Source organism: Zea mays, chromosome 1 (assembly GCF_902167145.1).
Source record: "Zea mays cultivar B73 chromosome 1, Zm-B73-REFERENCE-NAM-5.0, whole genome shotgun sequence".
Lineage (NCBI taxonomy): Eukaryota > Viridiplantae > Streptophyta > Magnoliopsida > Poales > Poaceae > Zea > Zea mays.
The window spans coordinates 6,141,289-6,158,170 of record NC_050096.1 but is presented as its reverse complement, the minus strand read 5'-3'; positions in this window follow the sequence as shown (position 1 = coordinate 6,158,170).

The following is a 16,882-nucleotide window of genomic DNA, read 5'->3' as shown; positions in this document are numbered from 1 at the left end:
TCAGAGAGAAGATATATATATACATGAACCTGATGACAAGGCCATCAACATCAAGAGGCAGGAGCAGAGCACGACCTTGTTTGTGCCTGCTACTATGCTGATTACCTGATTTTTTGTGTTATGTGTAATCTAGGCTTTTCCTGTTTGCTTTCTTGATTAGCTGATTTTTGTGTAATGTGTAATCGCAATTTCTGTCATCTGCTAGTTGCCTGCATCAGTGAATTGTGACTTCAGTTGGTAAAGCCTAACTCATGGTTCAGTTGGTAACTTGCTTGTGGCTTCTATGATGCATGTGCTAGATAAGATTACCATCCCATGTGTGAGTTTAAACTTTATATATACATTAGTTTAAAATAAAACTCAAACTTATTGTATTTGCAGATGTATAGTGCTCAGATGGGATCTCCAATGGGACCCCAGTTCACCCGTCCGTCACAATCTGGACAGACCCCAAACACCAACGAAACACAGGTATAGTTTTGTAGTATATTTACTTTCATTTACAATTATAATCATGCATCGTTTTATTTGGTTATAGGGTTCTGAGACCGGACAAGGAAACCCATAGATGGACATTCAGTGGTCGATGCCTCCTAGAGGACAGATTCTTCCTCCTCCACAACCAGGTATGGGATATTGGCCACCACCACCATGAGGATATCCTACACATCCAATGGGGCCTTGGGGACGCCCCCATGGCCAACACAGCCACTTCCGTCACCAGCGGTATGTTCCTGAATTTAATGCTAGTTGACACTTATGTGCTTGGTTCGTGATTAATGCTGTACTTCAAATCATTAGATATTTTCAGGCCGGTGCATATATATGTCAGTTATATTCAGAATGCTCACTTTTTCTACTCTTTCACATCATGATAGTTCAAATTTACTCTTTCTATGAATATTATTGTCAAAAAGTTCCACTTTGTAAACGTGTCTATGTCCAAAGTGACTTGCATTTGACATATATATGAGAACCAACCATGCTGATGTGGGTAGCTGCTCAATCAGCTTGTGGTTGCTAAACAAACACTCTGAAGTTGATACATGTGCCAGATTCTCTCTTATGGGTGTGTATTGTTTTTTTGGGACCTTATTAATTAGTGCTGTTGGCAGGTAGGGTGCTGATATCTAGTTTTAGTTGGCATTTATTTTAGTTAGCCTTTTGTTTTGGGCTACTGAAGCTGATTGGATTATATTCGTTCAGGTGGGTGGTGGGTGTTGGAACAGTACTGTTTTGTCATAAGTACATACTATGCAGTGTATTGCCAAAGCGTGGTTAATGCTTGAAGTATTCTCAAAGCACAACATATATATTCATATTTTGTAGGTAGCATAGCTGTATGTTGTCTGGCATATAAGCATAATTTACCACGTGGCTGATTGGGTGCTGCGTCTTGAAATGAAGTTTGTTTTCACTCTCATGTTCATGTTCATGCACAAATATGGAAGTTGGGGACTTGTTCTCAAATGCTTCGAGTTAAGAACAAGGCAACATAAAAAGTGTTAAGTGTTAAAGTCCTTCGTCCTTCGAAGCATTATGTTCCCTTCGGGAAATAATGAGTCTGGGACGAAGGTCATAAGAGAAATACCTTCGTAAACATAACAGATAATAACGAAGGACTTATATAAAGCATGAAATATAATATAAGCATCATCGTAGAATCATTTCTATTTTATTAACATGGAAAAATAGAAATGATTTCAAATTACAAATGTACCTTCGGTTTTGACGAATACAAATGTGATGTGAAGGCAAATGACAGGTTCGCGTGAACAGTACGGGGGTACTGTTCATCTATTTATAGACACAGGACGCAGCCTGTGACGAATTACAATTATGCCCTTTACAAAAGTTTACAACATTATCTTAGACCTCTATGGATAAAAAGGTCATTCTATCTTTATGTCGGTTTGTAACGCCGAAGCTCTATAAAAAGGAACCTTCGGCCATTTCCTGGGGACGATTTCAGCCGAAGCTGCTTCTTCGCGCAAGACCTTCGGCGCAACGAAGCATGACCCCAACAGTAGCCCCTTTCGCGGCGCTAGATCGTTTTTCGTAACGAGCTTGAACCGTGAAAAAATCCTCTCAAGCTTCGGGAAGCCGAAGGTCCAAAAAACACCTTCCCTGAGCTCGTTGCCGAGAAACAATTCATTTCCCGAGATCGTGTCGGTCCCACCTTGCAGAGTCACTGTTTGGTCTTTGTGGTCCACTGCGCAGCGAGTACAAGTTACTGCCCGCCTGGTGTAAAAACCCTGCCGCTTCGCCTTCTTACCTGCAGCACTATATAAACAGACGAGTAGGTGTGAAGTTACCACAGCATTTACTGCTATTTGCACTGTTTTGCTGCCAAAATTTTTAACCATCACCGAAGCTTGTTTGACAGGTTTGAACGAAGGTCCATCTTGAAGCCTGCTTCGGAGAAAAAAGTTTTAAAGTTTCACAAGTTCATAATTAAATGGCCAGAGTTCGCTCTACAGCTAGGGTTGAGCGTGAGGGGGACGAGACTGAAGCTTCGGAGACTGTGCCCATCTCCGAAGCGATGCAGCGCTCCGGACTGGTGACTGTGGAAGAAATACCTGCTGCCGAAGCAAACCCGACAGCTGCCGAAGGAGAAGGGGACATTGAAGAAACCGACTCCGAAGATGACTACCGTATTGCCATGCCCAGCAAACCCAGCCACCTAGACTTCGGAAAATCGACTGTTTCAAAGGTTGATCTCGCCAAGATGGTGAAAGCAGGTTTTTTCAGTGAAGATCAGAAGAAGCTACTTCGCTTCGGGGGAGAAGAAACCACCCCGAAGCCAGAGAAGGACGAGGTTGTCATCTTCAAAAGCTTTTTAAAGGCTGGGCTAAGATTTCCTCTTCACGAGATTGTTGCGGAGATATTGAAGAGGTTTGGCATCTACCTTCACCAGTTAACTCCTAACGCTATCGTTAGGCTTAGCGTTTATATTTGGGCGCTCCGAAGCCAAGCAGTGGAGCCCTTTGCTGACAGTTTCTGTCGAGTTCATGAATTGCATTATCAAACAAAGGCCAGAAAAGATGGGCTTCACGAAAACTTCGGTTGCTACAATTTTGCCTACCGGAAAACCGCAAGGTTTCCTGTGATTAGCTACCGAAGCAAATGGCCGGCAGGCTGGAAATCAGAATGGTTCTATGTCAAGGTTGATGAGGACAAGGAGAAGCTTGTGCAAAGTCCACTCGAGCTAACCTTCGGAGAAACCCGACCCCACTGCAACATGACACCAGAGGGTCAAACTCAACGGGCAATGGATGAATTCAGAATCATTGCAGAGCATATTGGTACCAGGGATCTGGTTCAAGAATTCTTAGCATTCAAAGTCTTCCCTACTATGAAAAAATGGGAAATGCCAAAATTAAAGGGGGAGAAGAAGGAAGGGGATCTTGTCCGGCTTCCTTACCACTTCAAATTCAAGAAATATTTTAAGAAACCCTGCCAAGAGTGGCTAGACACAGTTGAGGTGATGTGTAATGAAATTCTTGGAAATTATTCGAAAAAAGAAGATCAACTGATGACAGCAGCCTTCGGCACCCGTCCGAAGCGAAGGTTGAACCGAGTGTTTGATGCACTGGGCTTCGAATATCCTGACTATGCGCAGCTGAACAAAGGTGCTGAGGGCCAGAGAATAAAAAGAGCGGCCGAAGCTTTAAACAAGGATGAAGAACAACCACCAAAAAAAGAAGAAAATTGTCAAGAGAAAAATATTAACTCCAAAGCGAAAACTATCCGAAGAAGAGGGGACCCCCACACCACCTTCTACCAGCGACGTGGAGGAAATTCTAAAGGTAATGACTGAACCCATGCCCACGAAGCTAAGTCCATTAGGGCCTCGACTGACGAAGCTTTTTCAAAAGGTGGCGGAGCCGGAAAAAACGAAGATGACCAAAGCAAAAAGGCAAAGAATTATTGCCGTAACAGAGGTTATTGACAAGACGCCACCGAGAGCATCAATTCAGAAAACAGCAGCTGCTGAAGACACAACAAACGTCGAAGTCGCACCTCCGAAGGTCGCGGCTACCGAAGCCGCTACAGCCGAAGATATGAACTTAGAGGCTACCATTGAGAATATCGACAAAATTTTAGAAGACATGGCTGCAGAAGAAGCTGCAGCTGCTGCTAAAAAAGTCACGGCCGCAGTGCCTGAGAAAGGGAAAGAAATAGCCGAAGCCGCTTCGGACGACGAAGCCTACACATTTCAAAATTTAATTGGGCAAAAACTTTCGGAAGACGAAATAGAAGAGCTAAAAGACTATGCGAAATCTTGCGGATACAGGCCAGGAGCTCTTCTATTCGGAGGTGTGGACGATGAAAAATTAGGCTGCATTCGAGACCAAACCGGAGCTAAGGTCATCGGTACTCTGTCAAAGAGTATCGGTTTTCCGAAGCTAGAGACAGATATCAGCCGCTACCGACGACAGCATATCGTCGGCAGCTTGTTTTATTCCAATTTCAAGGTAACAATCTTTTCTCTGTTCCTTATTGCTTTGGATAATGAAAATGTTACTAACAAAAACTGTTTTTGTGCAGAGCATGCTACTGAGCAAAGCTCTGATGATGCAGCAGGATTTGGAGGACAAAAAACACGAAGCTATAATTGGAAATTTAGAGAGCAAAATAAAAGAACAATCAGCCATCATCGAAAAGAAAGACTTCGAACTTCAATCAACCGAAGGCTTGCTGGCAGAGACCGAAGCTAAAATATCAGAATTGAATTCGAAGCTTATCGATCAATCAAAACAGTTTGAACAAGAAAAGCTAGAGCTTAATTCTAAACTTGAAGCCGAAGTCCAAGCCAACTCAAATTTGAAGAAATCATTAACAAGCCTTCAGGATAAATGTTTGAATTTTAGCAACAATTGTATCCAACAACTAAAGAAGATCTTTTACTCAGTTGGAGCCAGCAGCGGGAAATTTACCCCTTCGGATGAAGATTTACCAAAAGCCTTCGATCATATCGAAGCTGAAATTGAAGAACTTGACGAAGTTATAGCTGGGCACGGTGACTTCTGTGCCTGGGTAGCTTCTCGGGGTACTGCTGCAGCATTCCTGAAGGCTGGCTGCGAGCATGGAAAGATCGTCAACAGGCCCAACTTCACCCTGTCTCCATCAATCCTGGACGATATACCTGACCTCGCCCGAAGTATCTCAAATAGATTTATAAAAATGATATGGACAAAAGGCGGGCGGGAGAAGGCTGGAGACGAAGCTCGAAGTCATCTTGAACCAGTAAGAAATCCTACTTTGTACTTACCTTCTCCTTCATACTTGATTTTTACTCTGGATACCTGGATTCATGTAGGATGACGAAGCTGAAGGTGATTAAAGAATATACTGCCGAAGCTGAAGCCTGAAGAAGATTAGTAGTAATAGGCTAGAAAATTTGTAACAACTTGTTGTAAATACAATTAAACCGTTCTCAAGGAACTTTGTACATACCTTGTAATATATCCTTACCCTTTTATTAAGACGCTTTGATGTGGACGAAATCAATATTTTGAGCCGAAGGCGAAAAACACCTTCCCTTCTTTTCGTACACAACGAAGCATTAAAGACTGCTTCTTCTTTCTGCCGAAGCTTTTCTTTCTTGTACAAAACATGAAAGACTACTTCTTCTTTCTGCCGAAGCTTTTCTTTTTTGTACAAAACATGAAAGACTACTTCTTCTTTCTGCCGAAGCTTTTCTTTTTTGTACAAAACATGAAAGACTACTTCTTCTTTCTGCCGAAGGTTTTCTTTTTTGTACACTCCAAAACATAAAAGAATACTTCTCCTTTTTGCCGAAGCAACCACTTAGTAACACAGATGCTATGAATGAATGCTTATGAATGCAAATGCTATGATGTAATGTGATGTGCGAATGAATGTCCAAAACATATAACCGAAGCCACACTCAACCATTATTTCCTTGGAATCAACCACACATCAGCTCTGCATTCCCTTAGGAACGACTTTGGAGCTTCCTCGTCTTTTACTTAGACGGTATAAACTCTGCATTCCCTTAGGAACGTCTTTGGAGTTTCTTCGCCTTTTACTTAGGCGGTATAAGCTCTGCATTCCCTTAGGAACGTCTTTGGAGCTTCTTCGCCTTTTACTTAGGCGGTATAAGCTCTGCATTCCCTTAGGAACGTCTTTGGAGCTTCTTCGTCTTTTACTTAGACGGTACCAGCGTTGACTTTTCGCTGAGAGCTCTGCATCCCCTTAGGGACGTCTTTGGAGCTTCTTCTCTTTTTTCTTTTTCAGTTTCTGCACTCGATGGTGCGTTCTCAGCTGTTACATTTACATTTTTGGGGGATTTTGCTCTTATAAGACTAAAAAAGGAAATTACACGTGATGGCCCCATTAAAAACCTTTCTCCCCCTTCAGAAAGGAAAAGGGTGCCATGAAAAAGAAAAGAAGAAACATAAAAAATTACATCATGTTATACATAGTATCGCCGAAGCTCATCCGCATTCCAAGACCTTGGAAGTTCGTTGCCATCCATGTCCTTCAATCTGTACGATCCAGGCCTTGACGAAGATACTACTAAGAATGGTCCTTCCCATTTCAACTGTAGCTTACCCACTGTATCTGGGTTAGCCACTCTCCGAAGCACCAAGTGTCCCGGCTCAATATTTTTTAGCCGGACTTTTCTATCTCGCCATTTAACTGTTTCAGCCTGATATTTATTGATATTCTCCACGGCCTGAAGCCTGATCCCTTCTAAAGCATCCTTCTCCACAAGGCAAGCATCTTCGGGACCTGATTCTGCCGAAGCTACTACTCTTATTGATCCAGCTTTGGCTTCTTCCGGGGTTATTGCTTCGTCTCCGAATAATAACTTGAATGGGGTAAAGCCTGTAGACCTTGATGCTGTTGTATTGTGGCTCCACACCACTTTAGTTAACTGGTCTGGCCACTTTCCCCTGGGTTGATTGAAAATTAGCTTCATTATTCCTGTCATTATAATGCCGTTGGCCCTTTCAACAAGCCCATTCGACTCCGGATGCCTGACTGATGCAAAATGGATCTTCGTTCCAATTTGATCACAAAAGTTTCTGAAAGCTTCGGAGTCAAACTGCGTTCCATTGTCTACAGTGATGGCCTTCGGTACTCCGAAGCGACAGACAATGTTCTGCCAGAAAAACTTTTGGACAGTGGCCGAAGTTATTGTAGCTAATGGCTTCGCCTCAATCCATTTGGAAAAATACTCCACAGCTACTACAACATATTTTAGATTCCCTTGGGCCGATGGTAATGGACCCAACAAGTCAAGGCCCCATCTTTGCAATGGCCAGATGGGTTGTATCAGCTGTGTCAAAGACGAAGGTTGCTTTTGATCTCTTGCACATTTTTGACAACCTTCGCACTTTTGGACTAACTCCGCTGCATCCGAAGCTGCCTTCGGCCAATAAAAACCTTGGCGGAACACTTTTCCAAGTAACGGCCTGGATCCGATGTGGGATCCACACAGGCCTGCATGTATCTCTTTCATCAACTCTATACCTTCGGCTCTAGATAAGCATTTGAGCAGCGGAGCGCAAACTCCATGTTTGTATAATTCCCCTTCTATCATGACATACGGACGAGCTCTTGCCTCTACTCTTTTATTGTAAGCTTCGTCATCTGAAAGGAACTTACCCTGAAGGTAAGCGATTATTTCAGTTCTCCAATCTTCGCTGTAAACAGGAGATATGTTGAGGACTGCTCTTTCAAGGAGCTCCACTGAAGGTGCCTTTATCGTTTCGAAGAACACATCCGAAGGTAACGACAGCCCCTGTGCCGCAGACTTAGCTAGCAAATCAGCATGCTCATTTTGTCCTCGAGGGATATTCTTGACAGAGAATCCTTCGAAGGATGCTTCGATCCTTCGGACCGTATCTAGATATTTTTCAAGCTTCGGATCTTTAGCCTTGCAACTTTTGTCAACATGACCCGAAACCACCTGGGAATCAGTTTTAAGAATTGCCCTTCGGATTCCCATTGCCTTTAATTTCCGAAGGCCCAGAAGCAGGGCTTCGTACTCAGCAATATTGTTTGTGCAGCTGAAATCAAGTCTTGCTGCATAACAAGTTTTGACCTTGGATGGTGAAACCAACACAGCAGCTGCACCTGCTCCGAATATTCCCCAAGATCCATCACAAAATACTGTCCACACTTCGGCATCTTTATTTGCTTCTTCATCCTGAGCCCCTGGCGTCCAGTCGGCAATAAAATCTGCCAATGCTTGAGACTGGATCGAAGATCTATGCACATAATCAATGTAAAATTCGTTGAGCTCTGCAGCCCATTTCCCAATCCGTCCAGTAGCTTCTCTATTTCTCATTATATCCTTCAACGGCTGCGAAGAAGGAACAATGATATTGTATGCCTGAAAATAATGCCGAAGCTTCCTGGATGCCATTAAAACGGCATATAATACCTTCTCCAGCTCTGTGTAATTTTTCTTTGAGACACTAAGGACCTCAGATACAAAATACACTGGAACTTGCTTCTTGAGCTGGCCATCAAGCTTCTCCTGGACAAGTGCCGCACTTACTGCTGAGTGCGAAGCTGCCACATATAACAACAGAGGAGCCCCTGGCGTTGGTGGAGTTAATGTTGTGAGATCTATCAAGTATTGCTTCAACTCTTCGAAGGCTCTTTGTTGGCTTGGGCCCCATTGAAAGACTTCGGCTGACTTCAGCACCTCGAAAAATGGTAAGTTTCTTTCTGCTGATCTGGATATAAATCTGTTGAGAGATGCCAGCCTTCCTGTCAATCTTTGGGCCCCTTTTCTTGTAGTTGGTGGCTCCATTCGAAGTATAGCTTCGATTTTATTTGGATTAGCTTCGATTCCCTTTGTTGAAACCAAGCATCCAAGAAATTTACCCTTCTTTACTCCGAAGACACATTTCTCTGGATTCAGCTTCAAACCAGCTTGTCTGAAGCTAGCGAAGGTCTCCTGCAGATCAGCAATATGATTTTCCTGCTTCGTACTTTTGACGATAATGTCATCAACATAGGTCAACACATTTCTGCCTATTTGAGACTGAAGGACCCTCGCAGTCATTCTGCTGAAGCTTCCTCCAGCGTTTTTGAGCCCTTCAGGCATCCGAAGATAGCAATACGTGCCACTTGGAGTTATGAAGCTAGTTTTCGGCTCATCTTCCTTTTTCATCCAGATTTGATGATATCCTGAGTAACAGTCCAAGAGACTCATGAGCTCTGAAGAAGCTGCTGCATCGACTAGAGAGTCTATCCTTGGCAACGGGAATTCGTCCTTCGGACAAGCCTTGTTGAGATCTGTGAAGTCGATGCACATTCTCCACTTGCCATTGGCCTTCTTCACCATAACAGTGTTAGCTAGCCATTCTGGATACTTCACTTCTCTGATAACTCCTGCACTGAGGAGTCTTTTTACTTCATTGCGAGCCCCTTCGGCCTTGTCATCAGACATTTTCCGAAGCCTCTGCTTTCGGGGTTTGAAGGATGGGTCAACATTGAGCGAATGTTCAATAACATCCCGATTTACTCCACAGAGATCATTAGCCGACCATGCAAAAACATCTTTGTTGTTGAATAAAAACCTTATCAAGGTTTTCTCCTGGTCTTCAGATAATTGCGAGCCCAACAGCACCTTCTGCTCTGCTATGTCCTCACACAATAGCATGGGCTTCGGCTGATCTGCTGAAGTTGCCTTCTCCCTTCTGAATTTGTACTGTTCACAAGCTTCAGTTCCATCTATATTATGGATTGCCTTGGAGTCGGTCCAGCTTCCTTCGGCCCTTCTAGCAGCTTCCTGGCTTCCATGGATAGCAATAGGCCCTTGGTCCGAAGGTATCTTCATGCAAAGATAGGCAGGATGAAGGATTGCTTCGAAGGCATTAAGAGTACCACGACCAATAATTGCATTGTAAGGATATTCCATGTCAACAATGTCAAACACAACTTGCTCAGTTCTAGTGTTGTTGATGAATCCGAAGGTTACTGACATGGTGATCTTGCCCAGTGCTACAATCTGTCTTCCTCCGAAGCCACAAAGAGGATGTGTAGCATCATGAATCTTATCTTCTGGCTCTTGCATCTGTCTGAAGGCTTTAGCAAATATGATGTCAGCTGCACTGCCTGTATCGACCAAGACATTGTGAACCAGAAATCCTTTGATAACACAAGAGATAACCATGGCATCGTTGTGTGGGTAATCTTTGAGCTGAAGGTCCTCTTGAGAGAAGGTAATAGGAATGTGAGACCATCTTGATTTGATGAAGGGTCCTTGCACCCCAACATGCTGTACTCTTCTCTGCGCTTCCTTCTTCTGCTTCTTGTTAGCTGGCTCTAAGGACGAGCCACCTGTGATCGGGAGCACCAGCTTCGGGTCCGAAGCAACTCCAGCTTGGTTGTTGAACGAAGCCATCAGCTCAAAAAGTGGAAGTGAGTTCACCGGAGGTGGGCGCCAATGTTGGGGACTTGTTCTCAAATGCTTCGAGTTAAGAACAAGGCAACATAAAAAGTGTTAAGTGTTAAAGTCCTTCGTCCTTCGAAGCATTATGTTCCCTTCGGGAAATAATGAGTCTGGGACGAAGGTCATAAGAGAAATACCTTCGTAAACATAACAGATAATAACGAAGGACTTATATAAAGCATGAAATATAATATAAGCATCATCGTAGAATCATTTCTATTTTATTAACATGGAAAAATAGAAATGATTTCAAATTACAAATGTACCTTCGGTTTTGACGAATACAAATGTGATGTGAAGGCAAATGACAGGTTCGCGTGAACAGTACGGGGGTACTGTTCATCTATTTATAGACACAGGACGCAGCCTGTGACGAATTACAATTATGCCCTTTACAAAAGTTTACAACATTATCTTAGACCTCTATGGATAAAAAGGTCATTCTATCTTTATGTCGGTTTGTAACGCCGAAGCTCTATAAAAAGGAACCTTCGGCCATTTCCTGGGGACGATTTCAGCCGAAGCTGCTTCTTCGCGCAAGACCTTCGGCGCAACGAAGCATGACCCCAACAGAAGCCACATTTTGTGTTTATCATGCTTTCCTATATCTTTGTGTACATGTGATTTAATGCCAGTTGTGTATTTATGAGAATTTTGGTTTATTTTGTAGGATTTCGGCTCTCATCAAGTGACTCCTCCCCCTCACGTTGACTTTGCGGACAGATGTCTCAATTCTAGTGGTGGAGCTACGAACAACAATCCGATGTCCTGATCGAGAGCGATGGAGCTAATGTTTGAACTTGTGTGTTTGAACTTGTGAACTATGGATGTGAACCTGTGTGAATTTGTGAACTTATGTATTTGGACTTATGTGAATTTGCGAACTTATATATTTGGACTTAATTATGTGAATTTGTGATATGAACATATATCTTTGTGTTTGAAATCTGTATTGTATGTGATATATTGTGTTGCATGTGATATTATGTGTATCTAATTTTACATTTCTGTATTTTTTATTTTTTCTGGAAAAGGGTTAAGAACGTGGGTACCGTCGAACTTAATGGGCAGCCCTCGCCGACCCACGCACGATCCATAAGTTCGACGGCCACGTGGCCCCGTCGAACTTAAGGTTAAGAACGTGGGTGTCGTCGAACTTATGGGAAAACATTCGACGGCCCCCGTCGAACTTAAAAACCCACGTTCTTAATCTTAAGTTCGACGGTACCCACGTTCTTAATGTTAAGTTCGACGGTACCCACGTTCTTAACCTTAAGAACGTGGGGGCCGTCGAACTTACTTCTTTAAGTTCGTCCAAAAATCGCCGTCGGCTATATTCGTGGGTAAACCCACGTTCTTATGGTAAGTTCGACGGCCTATTACATTAAGTTCGACGGTTTTTCACCCACGTTCTTTAACCAGTTTCTTGTAGTGCTAGTTTAACTTCCTAAAATTCATTCCTGCTTTAATGCATCTTTGCTAAAACTAGATGAAGTGATCTAATTGTCAAAGAGCTTAAAGCTTAACCTTGTAACGAGGATAAACTGTCTTTGTTCCAAAGGTGGATGGTCCTTAAGCCTCTTTGAAATCCTTAAGGGAAAATGCTTAAAATGTTTACAACATGCTTTGATATGTGCATAAACTGTCATGAGCATCACACTTATACTATGACACAATGCACTTCACATTCTGTATGATATAGATATGTTCTCATTAACCTAATTATGTGCAATTGGCATTTAAGGCCAAAATATGTGTTCCTCTCCATGCACATATTTAGGGGGAGCAATCTATGGTATTATCTACTCTTTGCCGGTACTCCGCATCGTTCTCCACTTTGGTATAATCTTCACTCATATTTTAATTGTTTGCCAAAGGGGGAGAGAAAGTAAAGGGCTTATATTTCACTCACGAGTATCCGTTTTTGGCGATTCATGCCAAAGGGGGAGAGAGTATTAGCCCAAAGTAAAAGGACCGCACCACCACCAATTTCAAAAATGTAGTCTTTTAATTGGTGTTAAAAGAAGTTTTTCAATTAGTATCTTATTTTGATATAATTTCAAATTGGTATACCCTCTTCAAAATTAATATCTAAAACCCTCATGAACACTAAGAGGAGGATTTCATTAAGGGGGAGCTTTGTTTAGTCAAAGGAAAAGCATTTGAAATAGGGGGAGAAAATTTCAAAACTTGAAAATGCTTCTCAAAATCTTATTCATTTACCTTTGACTATTTGCAAAAGAACTTTGAAAAGAATTTCCAAAACATTTTGCAAAACAAAACATGTGGTGCAAGCGTGGTCCAAAACATTTTTAAGAAGAAAACAATCCATGCATATCTATTGAAATAATATTGGTTTCATTCCAAGCAACCTTTGCACTTACCTTATGCAAACTATTCAATTATTCACTTATATATTTGCTTTGATGTGTGTTGGCATCAATCACCAAAAAGGGGGAGATTGAAAGGGAAATAGGCTTTAAACCTTTTCCTAAATGATTTTGGTGGTTGAAATGCCCAACACAAATAATTGGACTAACTAGTTTGCTCTAGAGTATATGTTCTACAAGTGCCAAAGGATCAACTCAAAGCCAATACAAAGATTAAAAAGGGTTCAAGAAGAAAGGAGCAAAGGAAACCGAAGTGCTCCCTGGTCTGGCGCACCGGACAGTCCGGTGTGCCACCGGACAGTGTCCGGTGTGCCACCGGACAGTGTCCGGTGTGCCAGGGAAGATCGACTTCAAACTCTTCACCTTCGGGTTTTCCAGGCACGCCTCCGCTATAATTCACCGAACTGTCTGGTGCGCCACCAGACTGTCCGGTGTGCCAGCAGAGCAACGGCTACCTGCGCGCAATGGTCGACTCTGCAAAGTTAACAGTGCAAATCAGATGTCAGAGCAGACGGTCAGAGGGGCACCGAATTGTCTGGTGTCGCACCGGACTGTCCGGTGCCACATGAGGACAAAGCCTCCAACGGTCGACCAGCTCCAAGCCCTAATGGGAGGATGACGTGGCGGCACATCGGACACTGTCCGGTGGTGCACCGGACACTGTCTGGTGGCGCACCGGACTGTCCGGTGCGCCCATCGCCAGCAGCCTTCTCCAACGGCTACATTTTGGATGGTGGCTATAAATACCACCCCAACCGGCCACTTCAAGGTGAGGGAGCCCAAGCAACATTCCAATTCATCTAGTTGACATACTCAAGCCCTCCCAACCACATATATTCATTGATCCATCCTATACACAAGATTTAGACCACTACAACCAACACAAGTGCCACAAAAGATAGAGCAAGCAAGAGAGAGCTACTCATTTGAGTTTAGCACTAGTGCCTTGTGAGATTCATTGAGAGATAGTGTGTGCTACTTCTTTGTGTTCATTTGCGCGTGGAGTTTTGACTCCCATTGAACTTCCTCCAAAGTTTTGGAGGCTTGTAAAGCTAGCAAGAGACACCAAAGTGTGTGGTGGTCCTTGCGGGATCTTGAGTGATCCGTGAGAAGAAGAAGAGCTCGCCGGTCTTGCGTGATCAGTGGAGAGAGGGAAAGGGTTGAAAGAGACCCGTCCTTAGTGGACTCCTCAACGGGGACTAGGCCTTCGAGGGCCGAACCTCGGTAAAACAAATCACCCGTGTCTCGTGTGCTTATTACTTGTGATTTGTTTGTGCTTTCCCCTTCCAAGTTCTTCTTGCACGATTTGTTTGTGCTTTCTCTTTCCAAGTTCTTCTTGCACTATTCTTTGCTAATATTATTTGGTGTTGCTTAAAGTTAAATTCTCATTTAGTAAAGCAACACCTTGCAAGGAAAAACTTAAGTGATTACTCTTTTTATCTAAGCCCTCTTGCTTTATTCTCATAGACCTATTAGTTGTATTATCAATTCCGCATTATTTGAAAGCAATACTCTCTTCAAGCAAGGACTTAGTTTTTTTTTATACTCCGATAATTGTATATCTTGTTCTAACCACTAATCAAAGGATCTAGTTGGGGGATAAAGTTTTAATTTTTAGGTTTCGCCTATCCACCCCCCTCTAGGCGACTTTCAGAGCAGGACACCAAGCCTCCATTGAACATCCTAAGACGCCTAGACTCCGCAAGCACGCATCCGGATCATTGTGTTTGAGATTTGAGCACTTGTTGAGTTGCGAACTCGTTGCGCTGTATTTGTGTGCTTAATTCTTGACTTGTGTGCGTGTCGTTGCTGTGACTCTAGCTCTTGTGTGTGTTTCTATTCCCTCCCTTACTCTTGTAGTTTTCATTGTGATCGATATTGTAAGGGTGAGAGGCGCTAGCTTGTGGAGATTCCTCACAAAGGAACATCTGCTATAAGGAAGAAAACATGGTATTCAAGTGGATCATTAGATCGCTTGAAAGGGGTTGAGTGCAACCCTTGTCCATTGGGACGCCACAACATTGAGGTAGGCAAGTGTTCTACTTGGCCGAACCACGGGATAAAAATCGCTGTGTCACCTATTGTTATTCGTGTACGATTCTCTCTGCTTCTACTCACTTGATAATTGCTCTATGTTTAAATACTCACCTTGTGAAGAGCAATTAAGTGAAGAAGTCATCTCTTTCTCTCTAGACATAGCACCTTAGTTTTGATTCCACTAACATTTCATAAACCAAGTTTTCTGCCATTTAGTGTTGATTTTTACAAGATTACTTATTCACCCCCCTCTAGGTGCTCTCAAGTCTTGCGAGACCGTGACAACCGAGTACCGGAGGGAACGAGGCCCGCGGTGTTTCGGCCAGAAGCTCATTAGTGGAGACGACAAAGAGCGTTCGAGAGGAGCAGAAAGCATAGCACCACTTGCGCGTGGAGAAGGCCCACGACTCTTTACGGAGTTAATCGACCGTGGTGCTTGGCCCTCGCATGGGCTTCCCTTTGCGTGGGGCACCAACGAGGATTAGTCGGGACCTTGTGTGGTTCCGGATACCTAAAAATATGACGTCATCCACAAGAGTTTGCATCTCTACCTTACTCTTTAGCTTCCGCATTTATATTAAGCATTTAAGTTTTAATTTTGTCTTTATACTTAGATTGTTTAGGATTGAAACTTAGGCATTGCGTTAGAGATAACAACACTTAGACAAAATCTAGTTTGCACATTATAGATTATTTATTTGCACAGGTTTTGCTTTAGGGATTTATTTGTGGCCTAGTTTAGAGAGCTTAGAAGTCCTAATTCACCCCCTCTTAGACGTCACCTATTTCCTTCAGCTAGAAACACAACATCAACAGTAACGGCGATATCAATGGCTATAAGTGCATTAAATGCACCATCAGATGTTAGATAAAAAGTCATGGACGGTCCGGTCGTGCACCCGGACGGTCCACGAGGACGCTAAAAATGAATTTTTACCGAATCCGACACCTTTGGGTTTTTCTGGTTTTCAACATATGGGTCCATGTTTGGTCTCGGACGATAATCTTCTCTCCTTTGAACAGTCCGTAGCAGAGGTTTTGTGATTTGCATAGCTTCTGCCCGATGCTCATAGAGGTGTCACAGACGGTCCGTCGAAAGAGCTCGGACGGTCCGCGCATATGCGAGTTCTTCAAAAACCTCCCATGTCCGAAATAATCTATGGTATTCTGGACAGTTGACTTAGAATTGAGATGGATGGACTTATGCACCTGTGAAACAATTAACTAGGCAAACTAGTTAGTCCATTAGGTTGCGTTGGTCATTAAGCACCAAAATCAACTTAGAGGAAATGGTAAAGATCATTTCCCTTTCAATGATAAGCGAAGTATTGATTATGTTGAAACTTGGATACTTATGGTGATTTCACATGCAACTCACGCAATCAGTAGAAGTGAAATAAAAGAATCACTAGCATCTTATGGGCTTTATGGTCAAAACATTTTTGAGAATTCTATTTGAACATATGGTATCCCTTCGTCAAATTTCATGAAACTTTTAGGCTATTTGTGTATAATTAATTTCTTTCTCCAGAAAATCATCAAAATGAAATCAAGTCCAAAAAATATACTAATGTCGACTAAAAATTTCAAATAAGTTACCAAAACTAATAAACATCTTATAAGAAGATAACCTCAAGACCACATGTGAAAATGATAAAGTGAAGTATTGATTATGTTGAAATTTGGATATTTAGGGTGACTTCACATGTAACTCATGTAACAAGTGAAAGTGAATTGAAAAAACGCTAGCATTTAATGGTCCAAGCATTTTTGACGATGCTATATGGACATATATTGCCCCTCCGTTAAATTTCATGATTTTCTGAGACTATTTGTATATCATTATTATTCTACAAAATATTGTCAAAATGCAATAAAATTCATAAAATATTATATTGTCGGTCGAAAATTGCAAATAGGTTACCAGGACCAATAAACATCCTATAAAAAATATAACCCATAGTCCCCATATGAAAATGATAAATTAAAGTATTGATTATGTTGAAACTTG